Genomic DNA, 17392 nt, shown 5'->3' with positions numbered 1-17392 from the left:
AGACAAAAATTTTCCAATTTTATAATTCAGTAAGACATTTAACATGGAGGACAAAAGGAATAATAAAATGCCTTCATTCAGACTTTAGAATTATAACAGCATTTTCCTTGTTAGAGGAAATGTTCCACAGGGACAAGGTTTCAAGACTTGAAAGTTCTTTGATAATTAAATAGTGGTAATTTTCTTTTGACATGTTGCACTTTATTTTTGTATAATACCATTCATATAAAGATTATAGATGAGTTTTAATCTTGCTTCTAATTAAGTTTCACATAATCCATTAATTTTATTTCTCTGTTTTCAGATGAACAAATCAACATTTTTAGAAATAAGATACCCTCAAAAGCTCCACATTGCCAGTCCCTTATTTCAGCAAACTCAAGTCTGAATATAGCTTGTAAGTAGCCTTTGGTTCAAATTTAGCCTCACCTGTCGCAGGAGTGATATTATCATGCTAGCCACCAGTTCACACTCTACCAGATAAGCTGCGGTCTCCTAGTTCCCAAGCAGTCACCTGCCACCATCTCTTCACTTCCCTCTTGCCGTCTCTTCCCACTTAGCCAACCTGTTTTGCTTCAACTTTCCCTGCTTTGCCTTGGGCTTCCCCAGGACCTGTGATCAAGCACCCTTTTCCCTCTCTCTCAGCTTCAGTCTACCTCAGACAGGATACCTGGACTAGAGAGGAAATTTGTCCCATCTCCTCTCCCATCCCCATTTGGGACACATTATTGTCCATCCTGCCCTCTGTCTAGGTACAAAGGGACAAAACAAAGGAAGCAAGTCTGAGGCTTGTTGCAGTCCTTAGATGCAGAGTTTTTGGATAGCAAGCATTAGGTTCTGAGTTAGAAACCTGTGACCCCCCAAAAGAAGGAGAGGATGATAAATATTGCTGGTGAATCCCTGTTGAAGGTAGAGGTGTAACTGGAAGTGGTGGTATGTTGTCTGTAGCTTTGTTACTTAGAGTGTGATCTGGGGGCCAGCCGAATCAGCATCACATAGGAGCATCTCAGGCCCTACCTTAGACCTAACAAATCCAAATCTGCACTTTAGTAAGACCTCTAACTGATTTGTGTGCATACTGTCTAAGGTCAGTCTGGCTTGATCTGTCTTTCCTATGAAAGACCTCAGAGTGACCAGGGCCTGCAAGACAGACTTGGGCTACCCAAAACGCACAGGAGCCAAATGCTAATTCAGTTATCCACAGAGAGACATTACTACCACTGGACTGACATACTTACCTGTTCATTTCTCCCTGTTAGCAAACTTAACCCAGGCAGCTAGAGCCTCTCTAGGCTACCAGGTGAACCTGGGAATAGTTATTCTCTCTCTCATAAATGATCCAGGATTTCTCTAGATACATTATTGCCAGCCTGAGAACACTTAGTTTCCTTTCTCTGGCTTCAGAAAGGCAGTCTTACTGACCTCATTTTCTCGAGCTTGGGGGACATTTCCTGGTAACTCCCAAATAATTTTAATCATTGTAACTTAGTCACATGATCTCATTTAAGCCTCATAACAACACTATACAATAGGTATTATTATCCCCATTTTACAAATGCAGAAACTGAGGCTCAGAGATGTCAAGTAATGTATTCAAGGTCCAGTAGTAGGGGATGGATCAGAACTCTTGCTGGCTCCAAAACCTGTGATTTTAGGTGCCGCAACGTGTATACCACCTCTTCAGCCTTTTCCTCAGGCAAACTCCAAAGCTGCTTTGGAAGCTGCTATTTACAGACATATAACTGACTTGTTTACCTGCTCCTTCATGTGGTTTATATGTCATATGTCAACCACATCATTGTAATTACTGTCATTTCCATCATCACCAATTAATATTTGTTGAAAGCTGTCACAGTGCTGGGTGCTATAATTTTAATTCCCTACATGCTGCTTCTGGCTGCATACCCTTCCTTTTAAATAATCACATTGCTAGGAAATATAGTATTTCCTTTTGAAAGTGTGACAAACTGCAAACAGGTGCAGGGGCATTTGTTTTAGTGCTGGAAGCTGGAGAAGAAACATTAGCTCAGTTATTCACCATGCACAAAGTCTGAACAATTGATGCCCTACTTTCACACTTCATGTTTGATGACTTCAAAGATCAAGATAAATCCTTTTAACCGGAGAAAAAATAAATCTAAAGGAACTTAATCTGCGCTCTATTCCTTCTAATGTTGAATACCTATGCTTTTATTCTGTTCTGATTTTTCCTTCTAAATTTTAAAATGCTAGGACTATTTATTTAAATTTAGAGTTTTGATGCCTAACCTTCAGATCATAGATATTTGTATCAGTGAGCAAATGGTAATGTAAAAGAAGTCAATCTTGTATTAGAATTTTGGTTAATACTAGCTGGGTCACTTTGGGAATGTTACTTAACCTCACGGAGCCTCAATTAGTCTACCTATTAAAAGAGGTTAGGGCGCCTGGGTGGCTCAGACAGTTGAGTGTCTGCCTTCGGCTCAGGGCATGATCCTGGGGTCCTGGGATCGAGCCCCGCATTGGGCTCCTTGCTCAGCGGGAAGCCTACTTCTCCCTCTCCTTCTACTGCTCCCCCTGCTTGTGCTCTCTCTCTCTCTGTCAAATAAATGAATAAAATCTTAAAAAAAAAAAAAGAGGTTAATAAACTCTTAAAAGAGTTCTTATCTTTTAGAGATACATACTGAATGAAATTGTATTATGGCTTGGATTTGCTTCAAAATAATCCAAGTGTGGGGGAAAGTGGATGGGTATTGAAACAAGACTGGCCATGTGTTGATAATTATTGAAGCTGGGTGCTGGGTACCCAGGAATTCATTATACTGTTCTACTTTTGTAAATGTCTGGAAATTTTCAACTGAAAGAATGAAAAAAAAAAACCTTGTAGATCTTTGCAAATGTTAGAAAACATATAAGAATGTGCTTCAGCCTAGAATAAAAGCAAGCTTTTTCAAGCATTTATTATGTACCAGATGCCATTCAGAACATTTTACATACATTATCTTGTGTAATTATCTCAACAATTGCATGAATTAGGTATTATTATTATCCTCCTTTTAGAGCTAAGGAAAATGAGGCACAGAGAATCTGAGCAACATTCCCAAGGTCACACAGCTTAGTACCAAAGCCAGGATTCAAACCTCAGTTGAAAGCTAAGGCCCATGTTACATTGTCTCTCACCTGATAAGCATTTTAGCAAGAACCAATAGTAGCTACCATTTTTTGAGTTCCAAACCTATGAAGCATCATCCTAAATGCCTCTTCTCCATTATCTCTAACGTGTTCATTTTTTTCCTTTTATTTTCTGTCCACCATTTAAAAAAAGTATCTGTCCTAAAAGTTGAAAAAACAAGATAATCCCCTTGAAGCCATTAGTTAACAATTTAAGAGTATTAATACAAAGCTAGATCAAGAATATGTATATTTTCAGGGTACCTGCGTGGCTCAGTTTGTTAAGTGTCTGCCTTTGGCCCAGGTCATGGGATTAAGGCCCACGTGGGGCTCCCCACTGGGTTGGGGGGGCTGCTTCTCCCTCTGCCCCTTCCCCCTCTCTCCCACTTGTGCTTTCTCCCTCTCTCAAATAAATAAAATCATTTTTTAAAAAAGAATATGTATATTTTCCCAGGAGGGAAAGATCAGTAAAGCTTGAAGGAGTAAGAAAAACCCTTTTAGACCTAGACCTTCAGCATACCTCCTCTGAGAAGTTGATTAAATCTCTAGCTTTCTCTCACAAAGCATATAGGTACATATATATATACACAAAATTTTACATTTCTCTTTCAGAGGCTTGTGAATCCCCTGAGAGCCATCTATGAAACTCTGGCCTAGGGAAGAGGAGGGAGAATATTGCAGGTAGAGGTCACAGGACTATTAGCAGCAGAAAGGTGAGGGGAACAATCTGCTGGATGGACTAGTGAAGGTAAAAGAAACAGGGAAACCAGACTGGAGAGGCAGAGTAGGAACCAGTCTCCTGAGGGCACTGGAGAGCACACTTGTTCTTATACTTCCATCTCACCCCTGGGGATTTACCTTAAAGAAAAATTCATATAATCATTATTTACAACACTAAAATATTCACATAAAATAATATAAAATGCCATCTAATATAGTAAATAAGAAAAAAATGGAAACAACCTAAACTTCAATAATAAAAAATATTAGGGGCGCCTGGGTGGCTCAGTCGTTGTCTGCCTTTGGCTCAGGTCATGATCCCAGAGTCCTGGGATGGAGCCTGCGTCGTGGGCTCCCTGCTCAGCAGGGAGTCTGCTTCTCCCTCTCCCTCTGCCCCTTCTCCTGCTCATGCTCGCTCTCTCTCTCTCTCTCAAATAAATTTAAAAAAATTTCTCTCAAAAAATAAAAATTTAAAAAAATTTAATAAAAAATAGAAAAATTAGGTGTTTCAAATTGCTAGAATAGTATACAGACATTTAACATTGTAATTATAAAGCCTTAGCATAAACAAGTGTCTAGAAAAATTTGCCAAGATTTGAAAATAGGGAAAAGAGTTTACTGGTGTCCTTTCAGTGGAGTGCTAGCCATTGTCTAGTAGACCAACTGGGGATAATTTGATTCTACAGGGATGTGCCCTGGACTGTCTTTCTTCTAACTAGGCTACTTTATAGTTCTTTGGGAAGTTAAATTGTAGAAAACGGATGGTAATACAAAAGATTCTTGTCCACAGAAATACACATGAATTTTGTCTGATGGAAATATAATTAATTTCCAGTTTGTAAAAAAAGATGATCCAAAACATTACATCTTATTGTCCCATAAGATATTAGTCAGATTTGCATCTCTTAGCAAATTTATTTGTTTTTAATTGCCTCTCTATTCTCAAAATTCTCATTCTGTCTTACTGTCTTACCAATTCCCTTATTAACTAGTTGAATAAAATCCTTAGCACCTGTATCAGTAATCCATGGCTTCATAACAATCCCAAAACTTAGTGACTAAAACAGCAGATATTTATTTTTATTTAAGATTTTATTTATTTATTTGACAGAGAGAGACATAGCTAGAGAGGGAACACAAGCAGGAGAGTGGCAGAGGGAGAAGCAGTCTTTCTGCAGAGCAGAGAGCCCAATGTGGGGCTCGATCCCAGGACCCCAGGATCATGACCTGAGCCGAAGGCACACGCCTAACAACTGAGCCACCCAGGCGCCCCTTAACACAGCAGATGTTTATTATGTTACAAGTTCTGTGAGCCAGGCATCTGCAAATAGCTCGCTGGGTGGTTCTGGGTCAGGATCTCTCAGGAGGCTGCAGTCTTCTCAAGGCTTGGCTGACGTGGATTTACTTCCAGGCTCACTCACGTGGCTGTTGACAAGCCCCAGAAGATCTACTTCTACACTGACTCACCTGGGCCTCTTCACAAGGCTGTCTCATTACATGGCAGTTGGCTTCTCCTAGAAGAGAGCAAGCCAAGAGAGGGAGAAAGAACACACCATGTGAAAAATAGTCTTTTTATAACCTAATACCAGATATGACTTCATTTCTGCCATATTCTATTCCATATGAAGGGGTCCACCATAAAAATTACTTTGAGCTGAAGGTGTTTAAACATGAACAGATAAAGAGGCTCCCCATCCCCCACCCCCAAACTCCTATTTATCTGCCTAAAAGCAGAGCCTCCTCAAAGAACTCAACTGTCATAAATCATCTCCCAAGGAGTTTCTTAACCAGGGAAGTTTGACCTTTAACACCAGAGACAGATGTCAGTACCAGGACGAGAGATTACCTAAACAGACGTTGTCACAAAACTATTCTATGTTCCATCTATTTTCCTAAGGACTCATTTATCTTTCCTAAAAGTCATTTGTTTTCCCGTAAATGCCCTTTCTTCATCTCCCCTTTCCCTATCAAAATGGTATATGGGCCCCAAATTCTAACTGACCCTTTCAGTCACATGTTTCTCTGTGCTCCTGCATATTACATGAATTAAAAATTTGTCTTTTTCTCCTGTTAATCTCTTTTGTCAGTTTAATTCATAGGCTCCCAATTACTAAACCTAAGAGTGGAGGAAATATTTCCCCCTCCTACACTTAGAAGTCAGTAAGAGCAGTCCTGCTCAAGGGGAGGGGACTGCACAAGGGCATGACTAGTAGGAGGCAGAAATTATTGGAGCCCTCTTAGAGGCTACACCATGACACATTTGCACAAATGCCATGCACACTTTTAAGTCGTTGAAAATTACATTTAACACAAAGAAAAGATTTATGATATTAAACTACATAAGAACAGACTGTAAAAGTGAATATATACCATATATTATATATAAGATATAAATAATATTTTGCATGTGGACAAATACTGGCAGAGGGGAAAAGAAAGAAAGAAATGTCCAAGGGTATAATAGCTGAATAAGGATGGACTTTAAAATCCAGGGTGGTTCCTTTTCATTCATCCATTCTTTTTTTACTTTAAAATCATCTCAAATATTATCTTGTGTTTTTTTTAAGATTTTATTTATTTATTTGAGAGAGAGAGCACATGAGAGGGGGGAGGGTCAGAGGGAGAAGCAGACTCCCTGCTGAGCAGGGAGCCTGATTGCAGGACTCAATCCAGGGACACCAGGATCATGACCTGAGCCAAAGGCAGTCACTTAATCAACTGAGCCACCCAGGTGCCCTATCTTGTGTTTTTTCAACAAAAAAATAAAAAAAAAAGAGGGCTTGAACTTACTGGGATACAAAATATGAAGTCCTAAATTAATCAAATGGAAGCTAATGAGGATAAAAGATTTTTTAAAGTGTGTAAAAAAAGAAATTTCTTATTTCAGGAAAGCCATCAAAAGGTAGTCACTTGAGATGTGAATGTGAAAACAGAGAAAGTTTGCTGTATTATAGCAATCTTCCTCAGCAAGTTTACTTTAGTCAGAACTATAGGCAAACTGGATTAGAGAGGTGGGAGATTCCCTGCTCAGAATGCTGAAGCTGTCAGCGCTAGCACCCCAGTGAGCCTCTGACACATTCTCCCACCAAAGCTGCAAAAAAAACCTGAGTGGTGGGGTGGGAAGACGGTGGGAGAGTAGGAGGACCCTAGGCTCACCTTATCACAAGAATACAACTAGATAACTATCAAATCAACCTAAATACCCCAGAAATTGACCTGAAGACTGACAGAACAAACGCCACAACTTGACGTAGGGAAGAGACCACATCGAAGAAGGTGGAGGTGAGGCACGGTTTGGGAGAGAAGTGGATCGCGGCGCTGCGGTGGGGAGGGAGGCTCAGGGTCTCGGAGAAGGGCAAGAGACAGACTGACACAGAGGGGAGTGCAGGGGGACGACGACTCCCCAGGGCAAAAGAGGGGCCGAATTTCATGGATTCTTGCAAGTGCCAGGGTTGAAAGTCTGGAGTTTTAAAGTTCAGCATGCCTGGCTCTGAGAGAACTTGGGAGGACATTGGGGTTGCTCTTAAAGAGGGGCGCCTGGGTGGCTCAGTCATTAAGCGTCTGCCTTCGGCTCAGGTCATGGTCCCAGGGTCTTGGGATCGAGCCCCACATCCGGCTCCCTGCTCCGCGGGAAGCCTGCTTCTCCCTCTCCCTCTCTTCCTGCTTGTGTTCCGTCTCTCTCTGTCAAAAAACAAATACAATCTTAAAAAAAAAGAAAAAAAGACAGCCCGCAGACATACAGCGTGGAAACAGCAATCTGAAAAGTCCTGGGGCACTCAGTGGGGAGGTTCTTTGCTCCTCCTGGAGCGAGTGACAGACTTCATTGAGACCCCTACAGGAAAAAAGGAACAGGGAGGCGCCATTTCCTTCAGCGCAAGCACAAGGCCACCTGCGGGAACCAGCACAGCCCGGACACCCGCTACTTCACTTGCTTACACCAAGCCCCGCCCCCTCGCTCTGGTGGAACCGCCCCCCTAGTCTTGCTAGCCTCAGTCCCCGGGCCTCCTTCGTTCCAGGGGCAGCAGTTCACAAGCAGATCAGAGCATATCTAGTTAAAAACCACATTCAGGCCAGGGACCAAACACTGCCCACAACAGGCAGAGAGCCCCTGTGGACAACTGGCCTGAAGTATTAAGTGGCCAGGACGCAACAGCTGAGTGCATGCAGGGCACACTGGAGACACTCCGGGAACCTCCAGGCCCTGGGGAGCCAGGAACACTCCACTGAAGGGCACTACAGGACCTTTTCTTCATAAAGCCATTACCCTCAAGAACACGAGGCATAGCTGACTTTCCTAACACACAGAACCGGGCACAGAGACACAAAATGAGAAAACAGAGGAATTTGTCCCAAATGAAAGAACAGGACAAGGTCATGGCCAGAGATCTAGCCAAACAGATACAAGTAACATGCCTGATGGAGAATTCAAAGCAATGATCATAAGGGTATTCACTGGACTTGAAAAAAGAGTAGAGGCATCAGTAAGACCACTGACATACAACATTATATTAGTTTCAGGTATATAACATAAGGATTTAATATTTGTATATTCCAAAGTCAGTTGTGTGGTTTTTTTTAATTTTTATCTTTTTTTAAGATTTTATTTATTCATTTGAGACATAGAGATAGAGAGAGAGAGAGAGAGCATGAGCTGGGACAGAGGCAGAGGGAGAGGGAGAAGCAGGCTCCCCGCTGAGCCAGGAGCCCGATGTGGGGCTCGATCCCAGGACCCTGGGATCATGACCTGAACCCAAGGCAGACGCCCAACCATCTGAGCCACCCAGGCACCCCTGTGTTTTGTTTGTTTGTTTGTTTTTAATTGAAATATAGTCGACACACTCCAAAGTCAGTTTTGAAGAAAGATATTTGCTTCAGTTTCAGTTACATTTTCTCTAAATTTACAAACTAAGGCAAATTTGGAGCCAGGGTGACTGAACACTCTTTTGAAAAAGTGACGTGCTCCCTAGCCCACACATCAGCAATGAAAGGAGTGCTAGTTCATGGTTGACAACTGGTTTTCAAGAGAAAAGTCCTGATTAGTAGCATTTGCAGGGATAAATGCTTCTAGCATGGCCAATTTTGCAGTGTCACTGAGTGCAGAACAGGAAAGAAGTGTGATTACTACACATCATTATATAGGATTGCCATCATATAGATACAGTAAATGTAAATTACCTCAAGAACATAGATAATAGTAAAATAGTAAAATAAGGAAGTGATGAGTGATCACTTTTTATTGCCTTTGTTCTTAATGTAATTTATTTAATTATAAGTTTATGTAAGTTAATTTTTAATAATGGTATTATTTAACAACTGGCTCACAAAATTCCTGAAAGCTGAACAGTTAACTCTCCTGAGCTGGTATCAGTGAGCTCCAGCATAACACTAAAGGTCAAAAGTTTGTTCTCTGTTAGTTAAGTAATAGTGAAAGGTAAGAAGTTATTGCCAGCTAACATTATTGGCTTAAAAATTAGAAATTTATGGGTGTGAGTTTTATCACTAAATTTCATTTCATTCAGAATTAGCTTCCCAAGTGCCATAAATACAAAAGGATGATGGGTTGATCTGCGATGTCAGTTTGGAGGGATTTGTGAAGTAGAGACATGAATGACTCTAGGAAGGGGTAATTTCTGCTCAAATCTAACAACCAAATGACTCTAAAATTCAGCCCATTGAGAGATTTGAACAGACAATTCATAGAAAAGAATCACAAAAGAACTATGAAACTATAATGGCTCTTCATCATATGAAAAAAAAAAGACTCATCTTTCAGGAGACTGAGAAGACAAACCACAGACTGGGAGAATATATTTGCAAAAGCCATATATGATGTAGGACTAGTATCTATAATATATAAGAACTCCTAACACTCAACAGTAAGAAAACAAACAACACAATTAAAAAATGAGCAAAAGATCTGATAGACACCTCACTGAAGAAGATACACAGATGGCAAACAAACATATGCAAATTCCATCAATGAAATTCCGCTACACGTTAGAATGACCACGATCTAAAAGAGGTAACACTAAATGCTGACAAGGATGTAGATAAACACTTTTATTTATTATGGTGGGAATGCAAAACAAGCTACTTTTTGGAAGACAGTTTGGCAGTTTCTTAAAAAACTAAACATCCTGGGGCACCTGGGTGGCTCAGTTGTTATGCTCTGCCTTTGGCTCAGGTCATGATCCCAGGGTACTGGATCGAGCCCCGCATCAGGCTCCCTGCTCAGCAGGAAGCCTGCTTCTCCCTCTCTCACTCCCCCTGCTTGTGTTCCCTCTCTCGCTGTGTCTCTCTCTGTCAAATAAATAAGTAAAATCTTAAAAAAAAAAACACTAAACATACTGTTACCCTACTATCTGATACTCCTAGGTATTTAGCAAAATGAGTTAAACATTTATGTTTGTACAAAAACCTGCACACAGGTGTTTACAGCAGCTTTATTCATAATTGCCAAAACTTGGAAAGAATCAAGATGTCCTTAGGTAAGGTGAGTGGATAAATAAATGTGGTACATCCAGACAATGGAATATTATTCAGCACTAAAAAGAAATGAACTATCAAGCCATGGAAAGGTATGGAAGAACGTTAAATGAATATCACTAAGTTAAAGAAGCCAGTCTGAAAAGTCATACAGTATGACTCCAATTGTATGACATTCTGGAAAAGGCAAAACTATGGAGAGAGTAAAAAGATCAGTGGGTGTTAGGGAATAGGGGAGTAGGAGGGATGAATTGGCAGAGCACAGAGAAATTTTTAGGGTAGTGAAACTACTCTGTATGATACTATAATGGTCAATATGTGTCATTGTAAATTTGTCCAAAACCAGAGAATGTATAACACCAAAAGTGAACTCTAATGTAAACTATGCACTTTGGGTGATAATGATGTGTCAATGAAGCTTCATCAATTGTAATAAATGTATCTCTCTGGTACAAGATTTTCCTAAGTGGTAGGGTGTGCATGTATGGGGTCAGGGGGTATATGGGAACTCTCTGTATCTTCTCAATTTTGCTGTGAACCTAAAACTGCTCTAAAAAAATAAATCTACCTAAAAAAAAATCCTGGGGGCACCTGGGTGGCTCAGTCAGTTAAGCGTCTGCCTTAGGCTCAGGTCATGATCCCAGGGTCCTGGGATTGAGCCCCATGTCGGGCTCTCTGCTCAGTGGGGAGCCTGCTTCTCCCTCTCCCTCTGCCTGCTTGTGCTCACTCTCTCTCTCTGCCAAATAAATAAATAAAATCTTTAAAAGAAAATTCTTCCTGATTCATAATAACAGACATACAAATTAGACCCACTGAAATGTTATCTTCCACCATCTGATTAGCAAAAAATGGAGAGTTTGGAAACACTGTTGGTAAGGCTGTGGGCCAACAGGTACTTTCTCAACTCCACTGATAAGACTGGCAATTTCTGTAACCCCAGTGGAGGACAGTTTGGCATTATCTCTCAAAATTACAAATGAATGCACCTCTTGATACAACAGCTTCATTTTGGGAAACTTATTCTAAAGAGAAGAAATATGTGAAATGATGTGTGATGTGTGAAATGACACACGCACAAAGGTATTTGTCGTGACGATTTTTGTTGTAACAAAAGATTGAAAACCAATAAAATATACATCGTTAAATATAGTTCCAACAAAGCTGCCCTGAGAATAAGGATGCTCTTTTTTTAAAGATTTTATTTTTTGAGGGAGAGAGAGATGGCACCAGTGGGCAGAAGGACAGAGGGAGAGGGAGAAGCAGACTTCCTGCTAAAACAGGGAGCCTGGAAGTAAGCCAAAGTCAGCACTTAACTGACTGAGCCACCCACACAGAAGGATCTCCCAGATGTATTAGTAGAAAAGCAAGATGCAAATCTTCATGTTTATCTGTTCCCCTTAAGTTTAAAACGAAACACAAGAATATTTTCACTTTCTTACGTACTTTGTATACAAAGAATATCTCTGGAAAGATACACAAGAAACTAATAATAGTAGTTACCTATCAGGAGTGTGTGGGAATTGAACAGATGGGACAGAAAGGAGACTTTTCTCTCGGTTACTTAAAAAAAATTTTTTTTAGGGGAGCCTGGGTGGCTCAGATGGTTAAGCCTCTGCCTTCGGCTCAGGTCATGATCCCAGGTCCTGGAATCAAGTCCCGCATTGGGCTCCCTGCTCGGCGGGAAGCCTGCTTCTCCCTCTCTACTGTCCCCCCTGCTTGTGCTCTCTCGCTCTGTCAAATAAATAAAATCTTTAAGAAAAATTTTTTTAGCCATGTGAATGGATTACATATTCTTCTCTTTTTTAAGATTTATTTATTTATTTATTTGAAAGAGCGAGAGAGGGGGAGAGGCACAGGGAGAAACAGACTCCCTGCTGAGCAGGGGACCCTGGAATCATGACCTGGGGACACTGGGATCATGACCTGGGCTGAAGGCAGACGCTTAACTGACTGAGCCACCCAGGCGCCCCTGGATTACATATTCAATAAATATATAAGCACGTAACACAACCACCACAACAAAACAAAATACAGTTCATGTCCAAGCCATAAATATATACGCCACTCCTAGTTAAATGGAAAACATCCCAAGTATCAGTTTGCTTTTGTTTGGATTTTATTTTATTTTTAAAGTTTTATTTATTTATTTGAGAGAGAGTGTGTGAGCAGAGGGGAGGAGCAGAGGGAGAGGGAGAACCAGACTCCCTGCTGAGCAGGAAGCCCACCCCACCAGTGAGGCTGGATCCCAAGACCCCAGATCATAACCTGAGCTGAACGTTTAACTGACTGAGCCACCCAGGAGCCCATTTTGTTTGAATTTTAGACTTGAAATTTTAAATGATTTTAAGAGATATGCATCTATGCCATGCACACATGTACACACATACATACCCACATACATATATGGAGGTATTGAGAAAGAAAAATTGCATCCTTTGACATCGAGGAATTGGCCTGGTACTACCAGTTGCTGGGCCTTGGAGTTGCTATAAGCTGGCTTGGCACGCACAGGTAGGTGTTGGTGTTCTGTTGAACATGAATTATTTCACAGAACATCAACATCAGACAAGGCCACTCTGGGAACATGATGGATTAAGACAAAAACAAGCCCACTCCAATAATCATGTCTGAACACAGACAAAACAAGAACATTGTCCAAGCCATAAAATACCAAATATCTCCCTGTACTGGCTGGTATGAGTGACTGATGCTGTTTTACTAGTTACAGCTTTAGCTTCGCTCTAGTCTGTCCTTCCTATAGATAAAATTTATTGAGATATTCAGTGATAGAACTGTCTCTCCTTTCTACAAGCACTCAATCTAGAGTGAACTCCCTCTTCTTTGTAGCTTCCTCAAACTCACTCAACCAAAGCTCAGTTCCTCAATGAGTCCTTTCTACCACCCTCTTACTGAGATGCTCTGTAGTCCCTCATGGCATATGTTCTCTCCTGCTGCAATGATGTTCTCTCCTGCTGCAATGATTTATAAACTAAATTTATTTAACCATAGGAGTGTTCCTGTTGGTCTTCAGCTGAAGGACATTGACCATACATACAGAAAAAGAGCTACATAATTTCCAGGTTAGCCTGGCATTGAAACATTAGACTCTGCTACAGGCAAACCTGGATTCAAACCTGTCAGGCTAAGACCACAGGGACAAGCATACAGGTGACAAAATCAAGTTAATTGACTGCTTACTATGAGAGACTGCACACTGAAGGAGCCATCAGGCATTTCACCAAAGAAAAACAGAATTATTAGAGAATCTGGGGAAAGGACAGAATTTTTAGTGTAATGGAGGGAAGCAATGTTTTGATTAGGTTCAAAGTGAAACAGGGCTATTTGTAAATGGGTGAATGTCAGATTTGGACTGCTAGTGGACCAAGGGTCCTGCTTCCTCGGCCATTACAAAGGTAAGATACATAAGGGATGCTGTGTGAAGGACTCATCCGCAGCTCTCACCTAGGCTGGAAATCCAGAGAGCCTCTGTCTCACAGTGCCTTAGAACCTCTAGGCAAAAGTAGGCTGCTTCCCTTTTACTGATAGTTTCCAACAACAAAGCTTCTTATACCCTAGGATTTTAGAAAACAAGGTTTTTCAGTGAGTAAGAAAGCAGTAGTCACTCAATGAAGGGGATCATTATGACACTGTATAGCCACAGTGTGTCCTTGGAAGAAATAATAGTTCTTGCCGTCATTGTCACTAGCTTTATCTGTCTGTCACCACACTCCCCGCCCAACCCGCCTTGATGAATGGCATGGTAGACTTTTACTTTCTTTTTTTTTTTTAAGATTTTATTTTATTTATTTGAGACAGAGAGAGAGAGAGAGCACAAGAGGGGATAGGGTGAAAGGGAGAAGCAGACTCCCCGCCGAGCAGGGAGCTCGATACGGGACTCGATCCCAGGACTCTGGGATCATGACCTGAGCCGAAGGCAGTTGCTTAACCAACTGAGCCACCCAGGCACCCAACTTTTACTTTCTTTTTTTAAAGATTTTATTTATTTATTTGAGAGAGAGAGAGCATGAGTGGTAGGGAGAGGCAGAGGGAGAAACAGGCTCCCCGCTGAGCAGGGAGCCCGATGCAGGGCTTGATCCCAGGACCCAGAAATCATGACCTGAGCCGAAGGCAGACACTTAACCAGCTGAGCCACCCCGGATGCCCCAGACTCTTACTTTCTTGAATTCCATCTGTGCCTCTTTCCTGTGTGTTTTCATGCAAGTAGTTCTACTTCTTATACCTCAGTTACCTCAACTGTAAACTGGGGATACTAGTAATACCTACTATTATAGGGTTATTATAAGAATTAAATGAGATAATGTTTATAAAGAGTCTAACATGGTACTTGGATATACTGCTCAGTAGATGATCTATGTCCATAAAGAGATAGATTTCCTAGATCAGATGAGTTATTTCTCCTGGTCTAGGATATAAAAACAAATCCTATCTTTTTTTTTTTTAAGATTTTATTTATTTGACAGAGAGAGAGATAGCGTGAGAGGGAACACAGGCAGGGGGTACTGGGAGAGGGAGAGGCAGGCTTCCGGCCGAGCAGAGAGCCTGATGTGGGGCTCGATCCCAGGACCCTGGGATCATGACCCGAGCCGAAGGCAGATACCCAACGACTGAGCCACCTGGGTGCCCCAAAAACTATCTTAAAAGAGTCTTTTAGATTTCATCCTGTGTATGATACTCCCATCATTGAGTGCCTACACTATTGGGAAAATAAAGATGCTCCATGTTGGAAAAACAAAGATGAATAAACAGTAGTTACCACCTTCAGAAAGCTTACTGTTAAAAAGATGCACTATTTGCCCTGTGGGGTTTAATTGGGAGATAAATTTTATTGGACCCCAAGGAAGGGGTACAGCCTTTTATTGGAGCCAGCAATGCGGCCTAAAAGGTGAAAAGTTTAAGATTCAGGGAAATGATGGAATCAGGATTCTTTTTTTTCTTCCAGTTTTACTAAGATATAATTGACAGATAACATTGTATTAGTTCTAAGTATACAACATGAACAATATTGTTTAATAGCATCTTAGCATATCCTCCAGGTCCTATAGCTATTAGGATTTCCATGATGCGCTGTTGTAATAATGTGTTGTGGAAGGAAGGGGAGAAGGGAAGGGAAGGCAGAGAGGAGGGAGGGAGATGATAAAGACAAGCCCAGAGATACGCTGTTTTCTTTGTGATGTGCCAGAGGACAGAGCACTTCTGAACCGTGAGGACTGAGAAACTGTAGCATTTCTGAACCATTTTGTCTGGTCATCTTCTAAGACTTTTGACCTTTCTCTTTGTCCTGAACTGTACATAATTAAATCTAGATGGCTAACAATCTAATGCCCTAGTCCTAGCTGCATTCAAATGTAGCCAGTAAAGACAATGAAATGGATCATGATCTTTTAGGTATAAGAGTTTCAGTCTCTGAATATACATCCTCAAAGAAAAATAATCAAGAAAAAAAATCTTTTAGCTTTAAAAATGTTTATATCTTTTGACTTAGTAAAAATCTATCTAAAGGAAAGAATCCCAAATATGCAAAGATTTACTGACAAAATATGTACCAAAACATTATTTATAATGGTTGAAAATTGGTAACAACCTAAAGTTGCAACAATAGATCTATTAATTATGGTATTTCAACTGGATGGGCTATTATGTAGCCATTTTTAAAAATGATATTTCTGAATAATTTATAAGACCCTAGAAAAGCATTTATATGACACTGTTATTAAAAATGCAGGACATAAAATTGGATATACAATATGGTCACAACAACAAAAAAATGCAGGCTGAAGAAAAAGATGAGAAAGAAATAGACACAGATGTTAACAGGAATTATCTTTTATTGTGAGAATGCGAGAGGGTTGGGATTATTGTCCCACATTGTTTCCACATTTTTGTTATTTTTCCAACTTTTTGATAATGAGCACACTGTATATTTTCCTCTAGATGCTTCTTCATCTGTTCTTATTACCCTTATGTAACTGTGAGAGCCCTGAGCAGTAACACCCTCAAGGAGCTGTGCTGTGAAGGAAGGAGCATCACACCGAAGAAATGGAGGCCAGAGCTCACCATCCAAAGAATTCAAGCATGATGCACCCAAAGCTAATTACTGTCAGACATTGTTTTTCACATGAAATTTTAATTTGCTTAGAATTTTTTTAAGTTACTGGAATTCCAACTCCCAGAGGGTATTGGAAGGGAAGTCCTAAACAACTATATAGCAGGTTTAGAAAACAACATGTCTAGATTGGAGGTATGTGAGGACAGAGGTCTCCAGGAGGAGCATCTCTAGGAAGATGTGGAGGTCATGAATCGTGTGATATGTTGGACTATATAAAAGCTGTAAAGAGAAGCTGTTGGGGTATATGGAGATAATTAGCAATAGATATATAGAAAATTGAGGAAATTAAATAATGAGGCAATTATTGAATCTGGAAAAAGCAAAAAAATATAGAAGGAAACATGATCTATGTACAACACGTACTCAGTAGTAAATTACACTTAGTCATATTGAGTTAACTAAATATCTTTACATAATTATATTGGGAGAATGGGAAAAGTGGAAAAAGAGAATGGTTTAACAATGCTAAATCTGTGTCTGCCATGATTACAAAATTGTAAAGAATGAAAAAATAATAAAAAATAACAATATTAGCATATTAATTAGGACTATGGTCTCAAGGACCAGAAGAACAACTAAGAAGAGTTGAAAAAAATCTGCCTCTGGAGAGCAGGATTGGGGGACAATGAGGGATAGGATTGGGATGAGAACCTTATAACCCTTTTAGAACTGCATTATTTGACTTATTAATCTCATGCAGCCATTTTTTTTGAAGATTTTATTTATTTATTCATGAGAGACAGAGAGAGAGAGAGGCAGAGGGAGAAGCAGGCTCCCAAGGAGCAGGGAGCCCGATGCGGGACTCGATCCCAGGACCCTGGGATCATGACCTGAGCTGCAGGCAGATGCCTAACCATCTGAGCCACCCAGGTGCCCACTCATGCAGCCATTTTTAAAAAGGTTTTTTTT

General features: G+C 40.6%; 1 long non-coding RNA gene across 1 annotated transcript in view; it reads left to right on the top strand.

The window, feature by feature from the left end:
- Positions 1 to 17132, top strand: part of LOC113915418 — a 44343-nt gene extending 27211 nt beyond the window's left edge. The window contains exon 3 of the long non-coding RNA XR_003517655.1: positions 16309 to 17132. This is a non-coding gene — a long non-coding RNA (uncharacterized LOC113915418). The remainder of the gene's footprint in view (positions 1 to 16308) is intronic.
- The last annotated feature ends 260 nt before the right edge of the window (positions 17133 to 17392 follow it).

Source organism: Zalophus californianus, chromosome 11 (genome assembly GCF_009762305.2).
Source record: "Zalophus californianus isolate mZalCal1 chromosome 11, mZalCal1.pri.v2, whole genome shotgun sequence".
Taxonomy (NCBI): domain Eukaryota; kingdom Metazoa; phylum Chordata; class Mammalia; order Carnivora; family Otariidae; genus Zalophus; species Zalophus californianus.
The sequence above is the reverse complement of the archived record's forward strand: the minus strand, read 5'-3'. Positions and strand labels throughout refer to the sequence as shown.